This window comes from Numida meleagris, chromosome 2 (genome assembly GCF_002078875.1).
Source record: "Numida meleagris isolate 19003 breed g44 Domestic line chromosome 2, NumMel1.0, whole genome shotgun sequence".
Taxonomy (NCBI): Eukaryota; Metazoa; Chordata; class Aves; order Galliformes; family Numididae; genus Numida; species Numida meleagris.
This window is the reverse complement of record NC_034410.1, coordinates 90,531,123-90,552,233: the sequence shown is the minus strand read 5'-3', so window position 1 is coordinate 90,552,233 and position 21,111 is coordinate 90,531,123. Positions and strand designations below refer to the sequence as shown.

The window sequence follows — 21,111 nt, the reverse complement described above, 5'->3', positions numbered from 1 at the left end:
TTAAGGGAAACTCTACTTAGCTGTAGCTTATTCTAGTTGTTCTGATGTGGTTTCTAGCAGAATAGTGATGTGAGATTGAGTTTAATTAAGTCGAACAATATCTGACTTCAAAACAACATACCTTTATTTTTTCAGGCTTCCTTCTTCCCTCTGAGTTTTTATGACTCAGAAAATCATATACTCAGAAGACAGGAGAGAAAATTGGAATGTATTGCTAACTCGTAAGTGAGGTGACCCATAGCTGCTTTTAGATGACACTAAGCACTTTTCAAGTTCTTCCTCTTTCCACTTGAATCTTTTGCAAGAAAAGCTTTCATTTCACTGTTTAATTCAAACAACACATAGGGTGTACATCTGTTCCACATGAACCCCTTCCCTGGTTGCACTCAGAAGGACTTCGGCCAGCACCCAAAGAATGCACATGTACCTTCAGAAAATGAGTAGCATTATTAACTTCAACAGACAACATAAGTGCTTAAATATGGGCATGCAAATATTCTAAGATCAAATTGTTAGTTCATTATCATTATTTTAAAGTTTATACACATCTCCATGAGGAGAAAAGCAAAAAAAAACAACGTGGTACTCAATGTATTAATGACACTTGGTACTCACGTCTATTTTTTTAAGTAATAATTGTAGAAATTCACATATTTGTTCACCTTCCTACATTTTTCTTTTCCTTCCAAAAAGGAAATTAACTCCAATAAATACTGAGTTAATTCTCTCTAGAAACACATGCTTAAGGCACACTTAACATTTTAGCTTTGCCCTATTTGCAAACACACACCATCACCACATCAATCAATAATTACAGAGTATAAGCAGAAGACTATACTGTGCTGAACATACCACAACATTTTTTGCTTCACTGGATACTGCATATGTATCCTTCTCATTCACACAGTTCTTTTGCACTTGAACAGCAATCAAGGACTCTAAGGCTATCAGAAATGGGTTTAAAATAATCACTGCCATAACAGTGAGTATTTTACAAGGGCTGTGGGATGTAATGATTGAGCATACACAAGTCTATTAATTGATTGTTTTGCATTTCACTCCACTAGACAATCCTAGCTGCCTGCTGAGCCACAGCAGTTACTTTTCAAGCAAGAACTTCCGGAAGTGAATGCTCCTGTACTTTCAAAACAGCCAAGCCTTTTCTTTTTTCTTTTTAATAATCTTTCTTTTAAAGAAAGAATATAGCTACGGAAAGAAGCAGTTTTCTGCAGGCTTTTTCCAGCTGTGATGATTTGACAGGAAGCGTAATTTCACCAGTATGGCCACAGCACACAAACCACCCTACATATTCCTTCCATTCATGTTTTAAGTTACCAGCAGTTTTTACTAGCTTCTCCATAGGTGCCTTCCAGCTCATCACCTTCTCTCCAGTTTCTTAAGATTAAAACAGATTTGCCAGACAAATAGTTTGTGCTGCAAAATAAAAAGCTGTCCCACATCCAGATCTAAATCCAACTTTCAATTCACAGTTTAGTAAGGGCACAGTTGAGCAGGTCAGATTTGTGTAAGTTCTCATTAACTTGTAAGATACGAATAGAATGTTTCCATCGCCGCTACCTATGAAGCAACTCAGCAAGCCCTCAAAATGCCCTGCCATGCCTTTTAGCCAACTTCATTCCAAGAAAAGCTAGACCAAAAGTATTCAAGTGGTTGAGTACATAGAAAAGAAATGTGCGCACATTAAGCGGCCAACATGCTGAATACATCTAAGTTTCAGAAATTTCAAATAAACTAACACAGGCCTACACCTGAAAGAAGAAATAGCCAGATACAGGCATTTCAGAATTATTATGCCAATCAAGTTTTTCAAACAGATCCAGAAAACTATCATTTCTTAACACTTAAACATGGATCTTCCCAAACACCAGGGGAAAATCATTTTGCCATGCTCTCAAACAGTGCAAGACTGCAAGCAAAGTAACACTTTGTACAGTATATCATTTGAACAAACATTTATATAAACTAGGAATTTTGTATGAAGGCTTCTGTCTAATACTTCCCCCTTCTAAAAATGACATTTCTTTCCAGTTCTATGGAAAAATCTTAGTGTTTTCTTCAGAGAGCACAGCGTTTCCTTCTTTCTTGAACACAAAATTAGGAAAGGCAAACTATTCTTAATCTTAACCAGAGAAGGCAGCATAGGGGATGCCAGGAAAGAAAGGCAGCTTGAGTTATCTGACTTAATTCACTCTGTAGCTGAGAAGCACTGGAAGTAAGGATATACTCAGAAGGGTTATGTAAGCTTTGGGAGTTATTTTTATCTTGCATTGTCACTGAGCAATCATGAATTAACCTAATGAAATGTTAAAAGGCAATTTTCTATTTGTTCATGAGAAGAGGAAGTTTCTCTCCCCCAGGCAAGCAGTAGAATACAAGCACTAATTCCCTGTTCCACTCACAGTGTACCAGCATCCCTTTGCTACCCAAGGACATAAGCAGCAATAATTGCAGCATCTAGTCCTCAAACTCTCAATCCCTGTTAAACTGCCTCCCTACCAGAAGTAAAGAAGATCAAAAACATGCCACTACATTTAAAAATCTTTCAAGTGAGATTCAGGAACTACAGACAACAAAACCTGTCATTCACATTTCTTCAGAAGATGATCAGTAGTCACATTAGTCAGCATGACTCACCAGAAGAGGAATCAGCTTTGGTCAAGGGAAGTTGCACCTCATCAGTTTGTAAGCTCAATGACAGAATCAGGAAGCAGGTGGGCAAAGAAAATTGAGTTGATATGGTCTTCCAAGAGGTTCTCAGCAAAGCTTCTGAAGAAGAATTTGTGGAGAACATAAATGGCTATAAGTCAAGTAATGCCAAACAAACAACAATTTGTTGTTAGTTCAACTAACAATTCTGTGATTATTTCTTACCAGCTTTAAATGTTAAGAGACAAAACTAGCTATTTGTTCTACCATTCAGTGGAACAGGAATACCTTGCAGTCCCCATATATTCACAAGCAATAACAAAAAAAGCGTAAAAAGCTGTAAAAAGTTATCACGAATTGGTAGATTAAACAGAAGCATCAATAGGAAGGTGTTCCAAAAAGAACTCACAATGTGAGCATGCGGTAGAACTGCAGATATGAATTAATACAGCAATACAATAATTCAGGTTGGAATGAACTTCAGGAAAATCAGTTTGATTTGAAGTATCTTGAATTATTGTTTTCCACAATGACTCTGAGCATCCTGCTCCAATGTTTGACAATCCTTATTGTAGAAAATAAATAATGCCTTACACTGAATTGAGATTTCCTTTGTTTCAGTTGGTTGTTGTTTCCCCTGACAAGCACTGTGCATAAAGGCCCGGGTTCTTTCTTTCCATCACATAGCTGAAGATAACAAGAGTAAGAATCAGGAAGATCAACACAATGCAAAGGTGTTACAAAAGTGGCGTAACAATGGAGGGACCTGCATGATAGAAAGATGTTATAAGAGAAGGGGAAAAAGATTGCTCACCCATCTCTGGGGATCTGGGTGTGTTGGGAAACATTGCATGCCTGGTAGCGCGTAGCTGACTTTTCTCAAAGATTTACGGTATGACCTTAGATAAGAAGTAAGCTGTGTATGTGTGGAATTTACTGCTTGTAGTGCTTTAATTAACAGCAGGTGCTGTGCTCTAAAATAGCCTGGGAAATTATATCATTTTGAGACACTTTCTTGTGAGACACTTTTGATGTTTGTGGGACACCTATCTTGTTTTGATATGTGTGGGGCACCTGTCTTGTAAACAAGTGTACTATATAAGAGAGGGCTGCTGCCCTAATAAGATGGAGCTGTTTGAACTCACACTGAGTTGCTGCTTCCCACGCAGGCGGGCGGGGGTTTGTCTTTTCCCTTTGCCGACTGTAGGGGTGACCCTGTGTCCCAATGTTTTCCTACATGGGTGCACAGAGGAAACTCCAGAAAGGGATCCTTCCACAGGGGCAGTCAGCCCCTAAATGAGGGGCAAGAGAGGTGGAGCCTGAATTGCCTTCACCTGTGCTCCCAGGGTTGCCGGTGTCTTTTCCCCAGGTGCTCAATCAGTGGTTCAGGCCATGACTCAACGACTTAACATGCATTTACCTCACACAAAAAATCTTATGGAAGCATCCATTATAAATACACAAAAATAAATGGATGAAACTCTAGAGTTATCTACAGCATTCTACTTACAAGCAGAGATATCTTACATAAGATCTTAAATAGCCACCTTAATCTGTGTAACCCTATAACACAATAGAAAGCACAGCAGTAATAGTGAGGTAGCAAAGTCCCATGCTGCAGCAAGTGAGGATAAGCCCAAACGCAGCAGCTATGGACACAGAAACAAAGGAAAAATATCTACTCACCACACTTGAAAAGCCCCACGTACACAGAAATCCCCAGTAAGATACCTTTACCTCCACTGCCAACCCTTAAATGAGGTCTGGGAAGGGGTGGATCCTGGCTCCACCCCTTCTGGTCAGTCAGGTACATTGCATGCACCTGAGCTCCCCTGGGTTGGTCCTGCCTTCCCACCAGGTGCTCAATCACTGGTTCAAGCTGTGACTTGGCATTTCCACTACAATATGAAAGTTCAGAAACACAGACAGGCCTTTAAATAAATGAAAAGCAACAAAAGAAGTAGCAGCAAAATAGATGATTTCTTAACCCTAGAAAAACCACACAACTAGAATTGTGTTCCAGTTCTGTCAAAACCTGTCCAGATATTTATACACCTTTAGATTTAGAGTAAGAAGGTCATCAAATATTTTCTTTTAATAATGGTAGAGGAAAACAACTCAAATTTCAGTGAAAAGTGACTGTGAAAGAAAGGTTTGAAACAAAAAAGTCATCTGTGAAGTAACAAAGAAGAAAACTGGGGAAGAATCATACAATCCTTAAAGTAGGAAGGGACCTTTAAAGGCCATCTAGTCCAACTTCCCTGCAATGAACAGGGACATGCACAGCTAGATCAGGATGCCCATGATCTGATACAGCCTTTCCTTGAATGTCTCCAGGGATGGGGCTTCCACCACATCTCTGGGCAACCTGTTCCAGTGCCTCACCACCCACAGTATAAAGGACTTTTTCCTTATACCTAACCTAAATCTCCCCTCTTTAAGCTTGAGACCATTTCCCCTTGTTCTATCACCACAGACCCTGCTAAAAAAGTCTGTCCCCCTCTTTCCTGTATCTCCCCTTTAGATACTGAAAGGCTACCCTCAGGTCACCTCACAGCCTTCTCTTCTCAAGGCTGAGCAGCCCCAGGTCTCTCAGTCTGTCCTCACAGAAGTGTTCCATCCCATGAATCACGTTGTGGCCCTCCTCTGGACATGCTCCAGCAGGTCCATGTCTCCTGTACTGAGGACTCCACATCTGGACACAGTACTCCAGGTGAGACCTCACCAGCACAGAGTAGAGGGACAAGATCACCTCCCTCAACCTGCTGGCCACACCTCTTCTGATGCAGCCCAGGTTACAACTGGCACATTCATGTCCAGCTTCCTGTCTACCAGTAACCCCAGAACTTTTTCATCAGGGCTGCACTCAATACTTTCATCCCTCAGCTTATATTAGTAGTGGGGCTTGCTGCAACCCAGGTGCAAGACCTTGCACTTTGTTGAACCTCATGAGGTTCACCTAGGCCCACCGCTCGAGCCTGTCTAGGTCCCTCTGAATGGCATCCTGTCACTCTGATGTGTTGACCACACCCCACAGCTTGGAGATATCAGCAAACTTCCTGAGGGTGCACTCAAGCCCACTGTCAGTGTCACTGATGAAGATATTAAAGACTATGAGTTCCAGCACTGACCCCTGTGGAACACCACTCGTCACTGATCTCCATCCAGACATTGAACCTCTGACCACCACTCTCTGAGTTTGATCCTGCAGCCAGCTCCTCATCCATTGAACGTTTCCAATTTGGAGAGAAGGATGTTGTGGAGTACCGTGTCAAAGGTCTTACTGAAGTCCAGAGGGCGTAGAAGAAGCAGCATAGGAGAACCACCAAACCAGGGACAGAAAACTCGATAGCAAACCACAAGGAAGGAGAATGAGGCAGTATTCCTTTAGCTCTCATATTTTTAACTGAAATTGAAATTCAAGAAATCAGGAAAGCGACCAAGAAAAAATGAGAGATGCTGTTCTACCTGAGAGAGATGGGAGTATGGGAATCTCAGTATTACTAGAAGAGAAATGTAGGCTGAGGAAAGAGGGCAAGGAGAAGAGCACACTACAGGCATCGTCACAGCATTATTTTTCTTCTGTAGGCTCATAATAAACACATGGTGCCATTTCTCACATACTGGGGGTCCAGCAAACCTTCAGTCCAGCTAAATGCCTCAAAATTCTTCCAGAAGAATTTGGAAAGAGAACACATACAAGAGAACAAATAGAACATATACAAGCAGTTGCATGAAATGCTCATTCTATGAGTGGCATAAATCATAGCTGTAGTTAAAATCTGAGGGATAATTTAGTATACATATCATTAGTACATTTATGCAATACTTCATTTTCCCTGATAAACTGAAACAGAAAACATTTTTGCACTAATCAGTATAATCTACATTGCCATAACTACCAATGTATCAGTGGCACCTTACTCATTTTATACGCAACTTTTTCTATTAAGTTAATTATCATACTTAAGAATTATAAACGGAAAAAATCATGTCACATAAATAATAAATTTGCTCAGAAATCATAAATCCTAGAATTAGAGGAGCGGTTTGAGACTCAAATTCTGCTTTGCACTGGAAGAGTTTGAACTGGCAATGTTTTTTGCCTCGTTAAACAGGGAAAAGTCATCTTCAAGCAGACCTTCACTGCTGATACAGAGCAAGACGTTTAACAAAAAAAAAAAACAAAAACACATCAATGCTTCTGTAGGATTCAGAGAGACATGGGAGTGGAGTAATACTATCAGAAATAGAAAGGATTTTTTAAAAAACATTCCCTATTAAAAATGCTGAATAATAATTCTCCTACATCAGGAAGTCATAAACCACCAATGGGGCAACAAAACAACAGATTATAACTAATTTTGACAATGCTCAGATGTCAGTTACATATGCATTCTGGGCATGCTTTCCCCCTATATATCCCAGAACACAGATAGATTGCAAAGAAGGAGTAAAATGAGATACTATCAATATTCAGTGCACTGCACTGCAGTATATCCACTACTCTCTTGGAGGTAACCATTGCTGAAAGCAGCTTCTCTCAGAAATAAAGCCTTCCAAGAAATGAAAACAGAATATTTGCCCAGGGTGGGGAAAAATTCTTTTATGAAGGAGACAGAGGAAGATACACTGCATTCACAGAGTAAAGAAACACAAAGACTGCACTAGACATTTACATAGTCATAATTAACCTCTTTATAACAGTCACTGTGATTAACAGCTGATTATATTTCCAGTGTTGTCCCTCTACCTTTGCTGTTCCTTTTTGCTCTCCATATACTGCAAATACAACTTTTCCCTGTTGTGTTGCAAGCTGCAGTTTTGTCTTTATTCCCACTTGCTACAATTTTTGATGCTAATGTTTACAAGCGTCTGCAGAGTGCTATGAGTTTGCATCAGTCCTCATTGCCCATGTCTATCCATTTATTCAAATGAACACCCATTCCAGTTCAGTGCACTAAAGATATCCAACTGAGTCTACAAAAATGTTGTTGTACTTCCCCAAGAGGAAACATCTACTACTGTGATCAGTTCAAAGCCTTCAAATGCCACCAGCAGGAAAGAAAATGGAAAATTACAAGTCAGTGTATATACCACAGACTCCAGTGCTTTTTCCAGCTGCTGTAATAGTCTTACATGTATAAGAAGCAGCATTTGAAGCAAATCACATCACACAAACACACGATTAAAAGCAGCTCCATTAAGCGTAGCAGACAGCAAATTATGTGGTGGTCAATCTACTTACTGCACACATTAACCCCATGTTGCTACAGCCAGATTGCTCTTTGAAACTGCCCAGGGATCTCAGAATGCCTTTGCTTAATGCAGTCTCACTGCCTATTTGAGACATCTTTTGTGTCCTGAAGCAGCGGTGCACCACAAAGTGCTAGCAGGTTTTAAGTCAGACATTTTTCTCCACTACACAGTTACAACACAGAAACGGTGAATGAAGTATACAATACACTTGTGAAAAATGTAGAACAGAGTTATTCGTAAGAAACCTCTAAATGTAACTTTGCCAAAATGGCTAGTCACACAGTATCTTAGTTTCAGCTGGAATTGAATTGTTTTCTTCATAGTGTCTGATATGACACTATGTTCAGTTCTAGGAGAAAAACAATGTTGATAATGCACCAATGTTTGTAGTTGCTGCTCAACAGTGCTGTACAGAGCCAAGGCCATTTGTAGCACAGGGCCCAGGGAGCTGGGAGGGAAAAGAATTAGGACAGCTGACTTAAACAGCCAAAGGGATACTCCATACCATATGGCATCATGCAGAAGGAGCTTGGAAGGGGGGGTGGGAGTTCATCTTTCCCTCTTTTGCTGCTCAGGGGGCTAGCTGGGCTTTGGTCAGCAGGTGGTGAGCAATTCCTTGTGCAACACTTGTTATATACATTCATATATAAATAAATGTATTTGTCATAATTATTATCCTTTTTCTTTTCTCTATCTTAGTAAATAGTTTTATCTCAACCCGCAAGTTCTACCTTGTTGGTTTTTTTCCAGTTCTCTCCCCCATCCCACTGGGAAGGGGAGGAGTGAGCAAACAACTGTGTGGTGCTGAGCCACCTGCCGGGTTAAACCACAACACACAGGCAGGAAACAGAATATTTACATAAATAGGAACACTTACCCCAGACTATGGCATTCCTGAGGATGGTGTTCCATCTTGCAAAGACCATTTTGGAGTATTTTATTTTCTTTTACTAATCCCTGCTTAAATAAATGTACATGAGATAAGAATATACTCATTTTTGTTTTCCCTATTTTAAAGCTTGGTACTCAGGTAGCTTCCACCCATTACTTCATTGTAAACAAGAGAAATGTGGTAGTTTTTTCTAAAATGCTATTTGTAACAGTAGTAGTAGTTTCAGTAAAGCACAACTTGGTTTGGAAATGAACACAGAACTAAAAAAGCAATAGCTGCTTTTACCTGGGCTCTCTTTTAACAGCACTGATGTTAGTAAGATTCATGGCTTAGTTTCGCTGTTACAATTTTTTGTTTATAGATACAATAAAGCAAAAGCCATACTGAATAGTGCCCTGTGCAAGGTAAAGCACAGCACAGATCTAACCTGCTTTAACACATTCTGCCTTTGTACTTAAGCTTGTTTACCTCCTCCAAATTTTCCTGTTACAACTGTGATAAACCCATTTGCTTGATACTGGAAAGGCAGCTGCCAGTTTTGAAGGAGCAATTCTTCACACTTAGCAACTAGGAAACAGTCCAAAGTCTCCTCACATACACACTGTCACTTCTTTCCACAAGAGATCTTGGCATATGCCGCGTGCGAATGGAAGTTTTGCTCATTGGGAGGACACTGCCAAGGAACCCATTCCTTGTGACTTCAAGACCACATTTCAGCAGAGGACATGACAGTTAGCTTCAAACACATTTTTACTACCCAGAAATAGGCAATTCAGCACAAAACACTAGCTCAAAATTACAGCTCTTAAGTAATGTATTTCAGGCACTTTTTAATCTTCTTGATTTGGAAGTCTTCAAGACTCATTCAAGTCCTGCTCTTGAGCCTGCTTCCACCACCACACAGTCAGGCACCTGGGGAAGCACTGAGGGTATGGGGGGAAGAGCAGAAGGGAACACATGAATGGCAACTTCAGGTGCTGCAAGACACCCAGACCACAACATAGTTAGGTGTCACCCGGCCAAAGACTAGTACAAACAATCTGATCTTCCAAGCCCTAGAATAAATAGATACTTAGGAATACTCCCTAAGAATTTTGGGTTCTGAGGGTTATTTTGTTTGTTTTGGTGAGTTTTTTGGTAAAACAGAACACTTTCTGGATCTATCCAACTTTGTCCTGTGCTAACAATTATGTGCAGTTCTAAGGGAGTAAAATACAAAAACAGAAATGATTGTAAACTGTTATGATGTCAAAGTCCAATCTGTACAAGCTGTTGAGTCTCAGCTCTTTGATCAAAGACCTGCTGGCATAAGAAACATTTAGAAGTAATCTGTTGCTTCAATTTACATGCATTACTATGTTTCAAGCACATAGATTAACTAAGAGAAGGTGAACCACAAACCACTTTAGCAGCAAAGTCCAACTCTGACCCCACTTAACACTTCACAGCAGAACGTTAGTGGCTTTTCCATCCAAAGAAAATAACTTTCGATACATTATAGAAATTAATGTTTAAAGTATAGAAATGCAGGGATGGACTCAGGCATAATGAAACATGGAGCCTGGAGCAGAATTCACCAGAGACTGGAACAAGCAGATGGCAGCTAGAATGCTACTGAAAAAGTATTACTTGAAACACAATGTGCAGAAGCCCCAGGATCACCAATGAGCATGAGCTGGAACTGCATACGCAGTAGCTAGCTCTTCAATGCATGACTCTAGGGCAGTGATAAAAAAAAAAGTACATATAATCAAATAAATCTCAACCTGACAACTGAAGATTGCTAATCTGCATAACCACATGGTGGGAGCAGTTAATAGGAAGGGATATTTGTGTGACCATCCCTAGATTTACTGCCACAGCTTCAAGATATGTTGGCTGGAAGGGGGAAAAGGGAAAGGACGTGAACTTTGCTCTGCTCAGAAAGCCCAGAGGTACAGCTACTTCTAAAACTATTTCCAACACTCTTAGTGGTTTGTCAGACTTCATTTCTCAGGGTTTTTTTTGTTGGTTTGTTTGTTTTGATAGACATCACAAAATCATCATTTTCACAGTAACATCATTCTGAACCATTACATGGACATGCATTTTACCATATTACATGACTGCAGTGCTTCAGCATAGGAACAGTAATGCAGGAGAGACAAAGATTTTCCGGTAAGCACACTAGGTGGGGATAAATCTTCCCATAAAGGCAGCAAGAGAAATGTGAATACAAAATGAGAAGTCTTAAGTTCTGTCACTTCACAATTTACAGCTATGGACTTCCATGTTTAATCGCTGTCACCCACATAAGATTTGTTGGATCAATCCCTTTCCCACAGGTGTGTTTTTATCAATATTCTCACCATGAATAAACTGGGGCTATGACAGAAACAGGCGGTGATTTGATTCCCAAAAAGCCAAACTAGATGTATGCACAGTTACTTCAAGTGAGATTTTGTAGCAGAAGGTATCATTTAAGCCCCGGGTTAAAATCCAGTCAAAGAAATTAAACACAGCTTTATTTCATTCATGAGTAAGATATGTTACCTTGTATCTACTTCAAGGTGGCAGGGTACTCATTATCAGCCATATAACCAAGAAGAAGATAACACAAACTGTTTGCATGTCAAAGCCCATTTCTCTGCAGTGTTAACTGAAGATTGTGACCAAACTGCAGGTTTATGCTACTGCAGGAGTTTCTGAACAATGATGATACTAAATTGCTGCATCATCTTCAGTGTCTCTAAAGGCAGCAAAGCTGAAAGGACATGACTGCTGAACTACTTGCATATGTCTTGAGGCTATTTTCCCAGGATGAAGCTGCTGACAAATTCTTAATGCCAACCATGCTGCACCATTCTTGATCTGCTTAGAACATTTCTCCCTAAAGGAAGCACTTTCCAAAGACTTAAATTAACTAAAAATGCAAACTAGGAAAAGCACTGCCTATAATATCAACAGGAGGTTTCTTAAATCTAAATGAGTAAGATTAAACATTTTCAGCACAAATTACAAAATTCTCTTCAGTTTTAATTAACTCATTAAAATCCCTTACATGCTAACACTCTCCGCGCTAAATGATTAATATGCAATTTCTTCAGTTAAATCAGTAAGCTGCAAGAAAAGTTAGGAAAATATTTTCCCAAAAGCACTTTCCTTTTACCCCCTACTCTGTTTTACACCCTGAAAATTGTACTGACCTAGACAAATCTCAAATTTCTGCACAACTTTCTCTTACTGCATATCAGAAAGCTGCAAGAGTGTGATGTGAAAACAAGCATTAGTGGAAGAGCCAGGGAAACGCGTTGGCTTATGATGTACATCCTCTACAGAAAAGATGGCTGGAAAGCTCACCAAGTCCATGCTAGCAGCTAACATATACATTAAATTCAAGCTTCAGTTCACGTTTTCCTTCTAAACCGCTAAAGCCCATTCTATATCCTGTCCTGTTCTGCCAGTAGAAAGCAGATGCTGCCAGAGAGACATATTATGCATAGACATCACTCTTTCACAAGTTTACATTACAGCTGGATTCTGCTCTCTCTGTTGTTTTAGCCACTGGCGTGAATACAGGACAGCTACTATTGTTTCCATCAAGGACACCAGGAACTGCCTCACAGTGCTACAAGTTATTCAGTTCCATACTTGTGGAAAGATATCAGGCAAGATTTATTGCAAGCACTACCTGGCCAGATCATTCACCTGACACTAAGGAAGCTCCGAGAGGTTCAGGCAGATCCCAGCAGCAAACCTGCCAAATACTCAGCAGATAAATGAACAGAACACATCCCCCAGTCCCCTCAATGGATGCCATCTGGGGAACAAGAAGATAGAGGCAGTCTCCGATGTAAGAACTGTGGGAAGAAACAGTTAAAGAATAAAAAGCTATGAGGAGAAAAAAAAAAAAAAAAAAGCAGAGGTTGAAGGCTGAGGTGCAGAACATTTTCACACCCCTTCAGCTGCTCCCCTTACTCATGTCATTACATATAGAGACCATTTTCTTGCTATCTCCTGCTGCAGTTCCAAGGAGGAACTGCAGAGATAATCAGTCGTTGGCTACATTTGTTCTACCAACCTTAAGTTCTTCCCACAGCTCATACAAACACCTTTATGAGAAATACATACAGCAGGGAAAGGAGAGGATAGATAAGCAGAAGATAGATCAATTCAGTGAAAACTGATTACAAGGACAACCAGATTGCCAGTTATATTGGTGCCTTGAGAAAAAGCAACCTAACAGCAGACAAAATGAATGTTCACTGCAGGTGACCTTGCAGAGATTTCACCTCCTGCTCACGCGAAGAACAGAGGGACCTATCATGGGCCATTCACTACCAACAAGATTTTGAGCACAAGGTAGTGTGTGATATTTTATATATATGTATATCAATATATATAACATTGAAATGAGATAGCTCCACATACGAGCTGTCCAGAATGCCGAATGCACAAGGGTAGTAAAAGGTGGTGTGTGCTTTCTTGGGACTAGGGGAAAAAAAAGAGTCGGTAGAAAGAAAAAAAAAAGTAAAACAATATTAACTGTCTTTAAATCTTGTTCCAAAAACTTCAGTCCTTGGAAGAAGACGTAAGTGGCAGGTTTAATGGAGGCAGCAAGTTATTCACAGCTAGAAAATGTATTATGATATAAATTCACGCACCCAGACAGATGGATATTCTCTATCTGGGTAAGTATGCCCACATTACATTCTCATAAATGTAATGAAAACCCTGCAAAAATCATTAATGAAGGACAAAAGAAGTAAATTGATAACCATTATTCCTGCCTATGAAAGAGGAGAAATTACTGAATTTCAGAGGAATGAGTAGCTGCTACAAATGCCAAGCAGTTTAAGCAGACAAATTTGGTACAGCATGCTAATGCCTGAGAACATACATGGAAAATAATTGCAGCATTAAAAAGAGCAAGAATCAAGACCACTTCTATGCCAATACCTACGTATCAGTTGGAAACTGAGGTTATTTGCTTAAACTGGATTTTTAATAGTTGAGGAAAAAAAGCTATCAACACAAATCAAGAAACAAATTTTTGTTTCTCCTACTGAATATAATCCTGTCCAGTTTCACTGTAAGATAACTAATTTCAGCAGAGATATGAGATTACAAAAGACATTTACACTGGACACTCTTACTACTGAATTAGTAGGAAAACATAAAGAGCTGAGCTACAGCACCAACTCCAATTTTAATAAATCCTTGCATTAACGTCCTATGTAACATAAACTTTGGTGCAAAGCCTGACTTGCAAATGATTCTCTACTGACTTTATATTTGTAGATGATTTCCTCTTTTCACTGAAATATTACATTTACTCCAAAATTACCACAGGTACAAAGCATAGTAGAAGTCTTAGAGTGCTCAGTGGCAGTAAATTAAAATTCCATATACAATTCTGTCTGTATTAATAATTTGAATGTAGTATACTGAACCTAGTAAATTAGAGATCACATTATGTAAGTACATAATACTTACAACAACATTTTTTGCATTTGTGTTTTTGAGAAAGAATCCAGTGTTTGCATGCTGACTTTTAAAGGAGTGGGCTACACAAAACAATGCAAACTTTTTCGCACAGCATGTATCAAGAAAAGTTAATCAGCTCTCCAATTCCTATGCAGAAGTCTCCAACTGCATAAAACCGGAGTCCAGTTCTTGAGCTTTGGTCCTTTAGGAATACCGAGTAAACTGGGCCAAAGTTCCTGCACTAACAAATTCCTAGAGAGATACAAAAATTAGTGAAAAATGAAGTCCAAAACAACTGCCTTCAGCTCATGCTTTGTACAAATCAAAGTCTGCTTACATGAATTTATCTGTAGAAGACTAACTACTGATACGTCACTTCTCACATCTTGTTACATTTTCTTATTCTACCTTAATGTGAAGCTTCAACCTCAGCAGCAGTCTCAAATTGGTAACATGCGTTATTTCCAATTAACTGAACAAATTCTTTCACATCAGACGAATCTTTACACTGCAAAGCATTTCAAATTGTTTATTGGGCTTAGAACTGTGTGCATAATGTGTATAATTGGTTTATTCTAGATAAAATGGACGGAGAGATAAATAGAAAATGGATTGTTAACACTGGAATATCACCTGTTTAAGATGCCACAGGAGATAAAATTCAGATGTAAATCTGTTGGTCCAAAAGCAAAACATTGATCATATTCAGCAACAGTAAGTCCATGTAAGCACACCTGTTCCACCTTTTTTTTAATGTATACATGACTTCAAACTGATACGCTGAGATTAAAAAAAGTACGTCATTCACTCCTACAACTTACAAAGGATAGTGTATTTCCAATTCAGTGTTCACTAAATGTCCGATAGCATGTTAAAGCAGATGCAAAGTTTGAAATAAAAAATTATTAAGTAATAGTATTGTTGCATTTCTTATTCCTGAAATCTCTTTTCAGATAGCACATAATCCGTGTTACAGAGCATGAAGTTCCACCTTGCCTCACACATGAGCACACCACTCTTACAAAACTACATTACAATGGAATTAAACCTGAAATTTTAGGATCCTTATATGCTGGAATAAAACTAGAATAAAACATTACAGATATGTGTCGTGATTGCCATCGTTATTCTTCTTCATTACAGCATCTTTTTACGTACTGCATCATACCAATAGCACACTTTGAAAAGAATAACTTAGTTTCAGAGTACCTTATCTTCTCTCCTTTAAGGTTTCACTAAATATTTTCACTAGGTACATAGAAACATGTCTTATTTTAAAAGAAACTAAAATAAGGGAAGCAGTAATTCAAGATGTTATAAAGACATCATGAACAAAAAAAAAAAACAAGGATAATCATGAGACGGCATACTGAATTCACTCATTGTTCCCAGACTTTTCTGAACAGCTTTATTTATTTATTTATTTTATCTTGGTAAGGAAGAAACATTGATGATATTGACCTCTGATGAGGTGAGCACTTGCTTCAGAGCTTCATGGGTTTGGTGGTAGTGGGGCTTTTGTTCAATAGTTAAATACTTCCTAATTTCTGAGACTTAAGTAACATGGTATTTCAGTGACTAAACAGAACAATACATACCTACAACACATTCTTTCCCATCTTGTTTTTTTTTTTTTTTTTTGGTAAGATCTCACCAAGTCAGATGAATCTAACTTTGTGCATGACTAATGCAAGATAGGAAAAATTATTAACTTGCATTGTAAGTGGCCTGTATGTAGAAAAAAGTAATCTCACCCACATATGATCAATATCTGACTCATAAGACCTTCAAAAGTTTCAGAGGACTGATACAGAGAACAAGCTCTTAGGCAATAAACAACTTAAGCCTAGAAAGAATAACTTTACTATTTCAGTTTTCTTCAAAGTATCTAAAAGCCTTACAATTTTCTAGATTATAACACTTCTACATCTTAAGAAGCATTAATACAGAGTAACACTGCACATTTTTCACAGACATTCAAAAAAGATACAGCATGCGAAAGACTCCTATATGTTTTAAACAAAGTTCGAAAGTAGGAACAGAACAAGTGATGCACTAACATTCAGTATCGTAAACCTATCCTCTCCACTTACAACTCACTAGTTATCCTTGTTGCCATCACATCCCATTTTGATTCATGGAGGATGAAAAAGGCAGGAAACAATGGAATTTAACTTTTCATAGTAATGTCTTTCCAATCTCAACATCCCAGGTATTTATACAGACTGGGGGAAGAACTCCTTGAGAGCAGCCATGCGGAGAAGGACTTGGGGGTCCTGGCGGACAAGAAGCTGGACATGAGCCAGCAGTGTGCGCTGGCAGCCCGGAAGGCCAACTATGTTCTGGGCTGCATTAAAAGAGGAGTGGTCAGCAGAGAGAAGGAGGTGATTGTCTCCCTATACTCAGCTCTTGTGAGGCCCCATCTGGAGCACTGCGTCCAGGCCTAGGGCCCCCAGTACAAGAAAGATGCAGAGCTCATGGAACGGGTCCAGAGGAGGGCCACCAAGATGATCAGAGGGCTGGAGCACCTCTCCTATGAGGAAAGGTTGAGGGAACTGGGCTTGTTTAGTTTGGAGAAGAGAAGACTCCAGGGAGACCTCATTGTGGCCTTCCAATACTTGAAGGGAGCGTATAAACAGGAGGGGGAACGACTGTTTACAAGGGTGGATAGCAATAGGACAAGGAGGAATGGTTTTAAACTGAGACAGGGGAGGTTTAGGTTAGATATTAGGAGGAAGTTTTTCAGTCAGAGGGTGGTGACGCAGTGGAACAGGTTGCCCAAGGAGGCTGTGGATGCCCCATCCTTGGAGGCATTCAAGGCCAGGCTGGACGTGGCTCTGGGCAGCCTGGTCTGGCAGCTGGCAACCCTGCACTCAGCAGGGAGGTTGAAACTAGATGATCTTTGAGGTCCTTTTCAACCTAGGCCATTCTGTGGTTCTGTGATTCGATCCACCACATACAGGAAGAGATTAAAACATGCTGTTCTCATTATAATTTGTAGAAACATTTATCTGTGCAGTTTCTAATACAGGCATATTTGAGCTCGGAATCTGTTTCCACATCTCTGAGAATCATTATGTATTAGCTGACCAGTACTAACACGTCAGACAGGCAGGAGAGCAAATATTTTTCACCTAAATCTCACTCTAATTGTTTGCATGTGCTGGACTCTCTGCTACACTCATTCAAGGCAAATTACTGTATAACTTGCTAGATTGTAACTCATTAAGATATGGCAACTTGATTACTTGTCTAAATCCCTAATCTGAACCAATATTCATCCAGTTCAGCTCATGCTGAACTCTAATCTACTTTTTTCCCTATTTTTTTATTATTATTTTTGTGTACGTGCTAAGTATTCAATCTATAGCATCTGACAGGCATGTGATAGAATACAAAGAAACAGCCATTGTCTCAAAAAGCAACTACATGAAGACAGTGAACAGAGCTGCAATGAAATCAAGATCATACCATATAAATAACTAATGGATGAATTCTCACGAGATCCCACCTGGAGCACAGCGTTCAGCTCTGTGGCCTCCAGCACAAAGGAAGATGTGGACCTGTTGGAGAGGGTCCACAGGAAGGCCAGGAAGGTGATCAGAGGGCTGGAGCACCTCTCCTATGAAGACAGGCTAAGACTTGCAGTTGTTCAGTCCAGAGAAGAGAAGACTCCAGGGGAGACCTTGCTGCAGCCTTCCAGTACTTAAAAGGGGTGTACAGGAAAGCTGGAGAGGAACACTTTATCAAGGAATATAGTGACAAGATAAAGCGCAATGGTTTTAAACTAAAAAAAAAAGAGTAGATTTAGATTAGATATAAGGAGAAGTTCTTCATTATGAGGGCAGTAAAGCCCTGACATGGGCTGCCCAGAGAAGCTGTGGTGCCCCATCCCTGGAGGCACTCAGGGCCAGGTTGGATGGGGCCCTGGGCAGCCTGATCTGGTGGGGGGGCAGCCCTGCCCACAGCAGGGGCTTGGGACTGGGTGAGCTTTGAGGTCCCTTCCTGCCCAAACCATTCTGTGATTCTATGAATGCAAATCAAAACCATTCTGCTAAACAGAGTGAGGCAGGTCAGGCAGGAAAAAATACATATCTAGAGACTATCCACCACACAGTTGCTTTATGTGCTAAACCATGCATACAAAATCAAATGAGGAACAGGCATGTACTATGAAAACAGAGCTGTTTTTCTAATAGCAATTGCAAAAAGATGAGAAGAAAAAGCAGAACAACTGTAACGCTAGTTTGAAGAAAAATACTGTAATAACTCCGCTACACTATAAAGACTTTGGAAACGTATAGCTGCTATTAGTTCCCCACTAGAGGAAAATGACCGCAGTAAAGAGCAACGACTCCAGAATGGCAGTGTTATAATTAAGGGCAATTCTTCAGATGATATAAACCAACACAGTTGCAGCTTATATTAATGGAAAATCATACACAGTGCCCAGGAGTATTAATGAATTGTTCACTGAAAACATTTTCTATTACAAGTAACTCTTTCAAAAATAAAAATTAAAAAATCAAGAACATAGAAGCATTTCAGAACACAGCAGACATCTGACAAAGCAATGACAAACAGCAGGAATAACATTGTGATGTAGTTCTATAAGGAAGAAAACTCCTCCACTCTTGAAGCAATCTCATAAAAAACCCTTTCATTAAATCAGTCTTTCATACTAACTGATCCCTTTCCAATGCAATTTAAGCTCATTAACTTAAACGAGCACTATTACACGTGCAATAAAATAAACACAAGTACTGTTTTTATGCTTCCCTACCAGGTAAATCACCCTTTTAAAGATATTATAGTTTTATCTGCTGCAGAGTAGTTAAACACACACATTCAGAAGTTGATTGTGATTGCCTTTTTTTCATTATTTGGAGGGGTTGTTCTCTGAAGAACACACAAATAACTTCTTTTAACTTGACTCTTTTCCTCACTTACAAGTACTTATACTTTCACAGAAATGGTCTTCAAATTCGGATAAATGACAGTAAAACAGCTAAATCCTGTCCTCAGTATAAAACATCAACAAAATCATTAAAAGCAGCTGCAACAAATCCTGAAACATTAGACAAAAATGTTACATTTGGTACAGTGTCACCAGCAGCTGTATATTTGGATGATCCCATTTCAACTGATGCCCACTGCTTCCTCTGCCCGAATAATTCTTTTATAGGATAAAAATGTTGCACTCAAGCGGGGCATGCAATCTTTCTGCCAGCTTTTGTTACATTTGTAAATGTATTTTCTGAAAAACATTTTTGCATTTAACAAAATCTGACAAAACCTGTTATTTACCAATAACATTCTAATCAACAGGAAGGAAATAGCACAAATGTTATTTTACTAGTAGGCTGTGTTAGGCTTAGGTGGCAAGGTTTTGGTAGCAGGGCTGCAGAGGTGGCTCTGTGAGTACAGCCCAGCACTGCCCCACATCAGATCAGAGCCAGCCTCAGCTGCTCCAACAGGGACCCACCTCTACCAGAGCTGAGCCACGGATGATACTGGATGTGCTCTAGGAAAGCAGATGAAAGGAAGGGAAAGCTGTTGAGTAAGATCAGCCGAGAGAGAGGAGTGAGAGAAAATGCAAAAGAAACATCTCTGCCACCACCAAGGTCAGTGCAGAAGGAGGACAGGAAGTGCCGTGCAACAAAGCTCTTCTTTGCTTTTGCAATTTTATGTGTTCTTGCATAGGTTTTACTCACCATCTTTCTTTCTACCTTCGTTGAGATGGAAAAAGCATTGAAAAGCAATTCTAATTCATCATCAGAATTGAGTAGGTGAACACAGAGCATTAATGATTTACCAGAATTCATTCTTTATGTACTATCAGAAGTAAACAGCAAGTATTCCTTTTTCATAGTAAAATGGAGAGTTAATCCCTTTTGGCTTAGTCCTTTGTCCTCTGGGACATCCAGTTCAAAATACAGAATTTTGTACTAACCCTAGTTCAGGGAGTAGGAGGTATGAATTCACAGGAGTAGTCCCAAAATTAAACAATACCTGGAGAGAGAACAGGATTCTTCATTTTTGGTTATAATATAAATGTTGATTGAAACCCTTTACTAATACCAAAAATCATGGAATCAGAGAGAGCATCCAGAGGAGGGCTATGAAGATGGCAAAGGGTCTGCAGGGCAAGATGCATGAGGAGCAGCTGAGGTCCCTGGGTTTGCTCAGCCCAGAGCAGAAGAGATGAGGGGAGGCCTCATGGCAGCTGCAGCTCCTCACATGGAGTGGAGGGGCAGCGCTGAGCTCTGCTCTCTGGGGACAGCGACAGCGCCCCAGGGAACGGCATGGAGCTGTGTCAGGGGAGGGGCAGCCGGGGATTAGGGAAAGGTGCAGCACCAGAGGGCGGTGGGCATGGAACAAGCTCCAGAGAGCACTGGGCACAGCACCAAGCATGCTGGGGTTCAAGGAGCTTTTGGACACTGCTCTCAGACACAGGGTTTGAATTTTGGATGGTGCTGTGTGGAGCCAGGAGTTGGACTTGATGACCCTTGTGAGTCCCTTCCGATGCAGGACATTCCATGGTTCTGTGGTTCCAGGTGTATATCTGAAGCTCCCTGCAGCCCAAGAGAGGCCCACAGTAGAGCAGACTGTCCTCTTGCAGCCCATGGGCACTACTACATGAAGCAGACCTCCAAGTATAGCCATGGAGGAGCCCATGGTACAGCAGTGGATAAGGCCTGAAGGAAGTACAGCCCATGGAGAGCCTCCATCGGAACAGCACTCGGCAAGAACTGCAGCCTGTGTAGAGGAGCCCACAGTGGGTAGGAGGGCTGGGGGAGCTGCTGCCAACAGAGATCCATGTGGAC

The 21,111-nt window shown here is 40.1% G+C and overlaps 1 long non-coding RNA gene across 7 annotated transcripts in view; it reads right to left on the bottom strand.

Moving 5' to 3' along the window:
* Window positions 1-4,511, bottom strand: part of LOC110394659 — a 75,688-nt gene extending 71,177 nt beyond the window's left edge. For 2 of the 7 annotated variants that reach the window (XR_002435785.1, XR_002435780.1), the window contains exons 1-3: window positions 4,354-4,444; window positions 3,262-3,354; window positions 2,656-2,787 (exon numbers count right to left, since the gene is read on the bottom strand). This is a non-coding gene — a long non-coding RNA (uncharacterized LOC110394659). Of the gene's footprint in view, window positions 1-111; window positions 428-2,655; window positions 2,788-3,261; window positions 3,355-4,353 lie in introns of those variants that run through there. The other 5 variants (XR_002435786.1, XR_002435783.1, XR_002435781.1 and 2 more) reach the window with 5 other exon arrangements.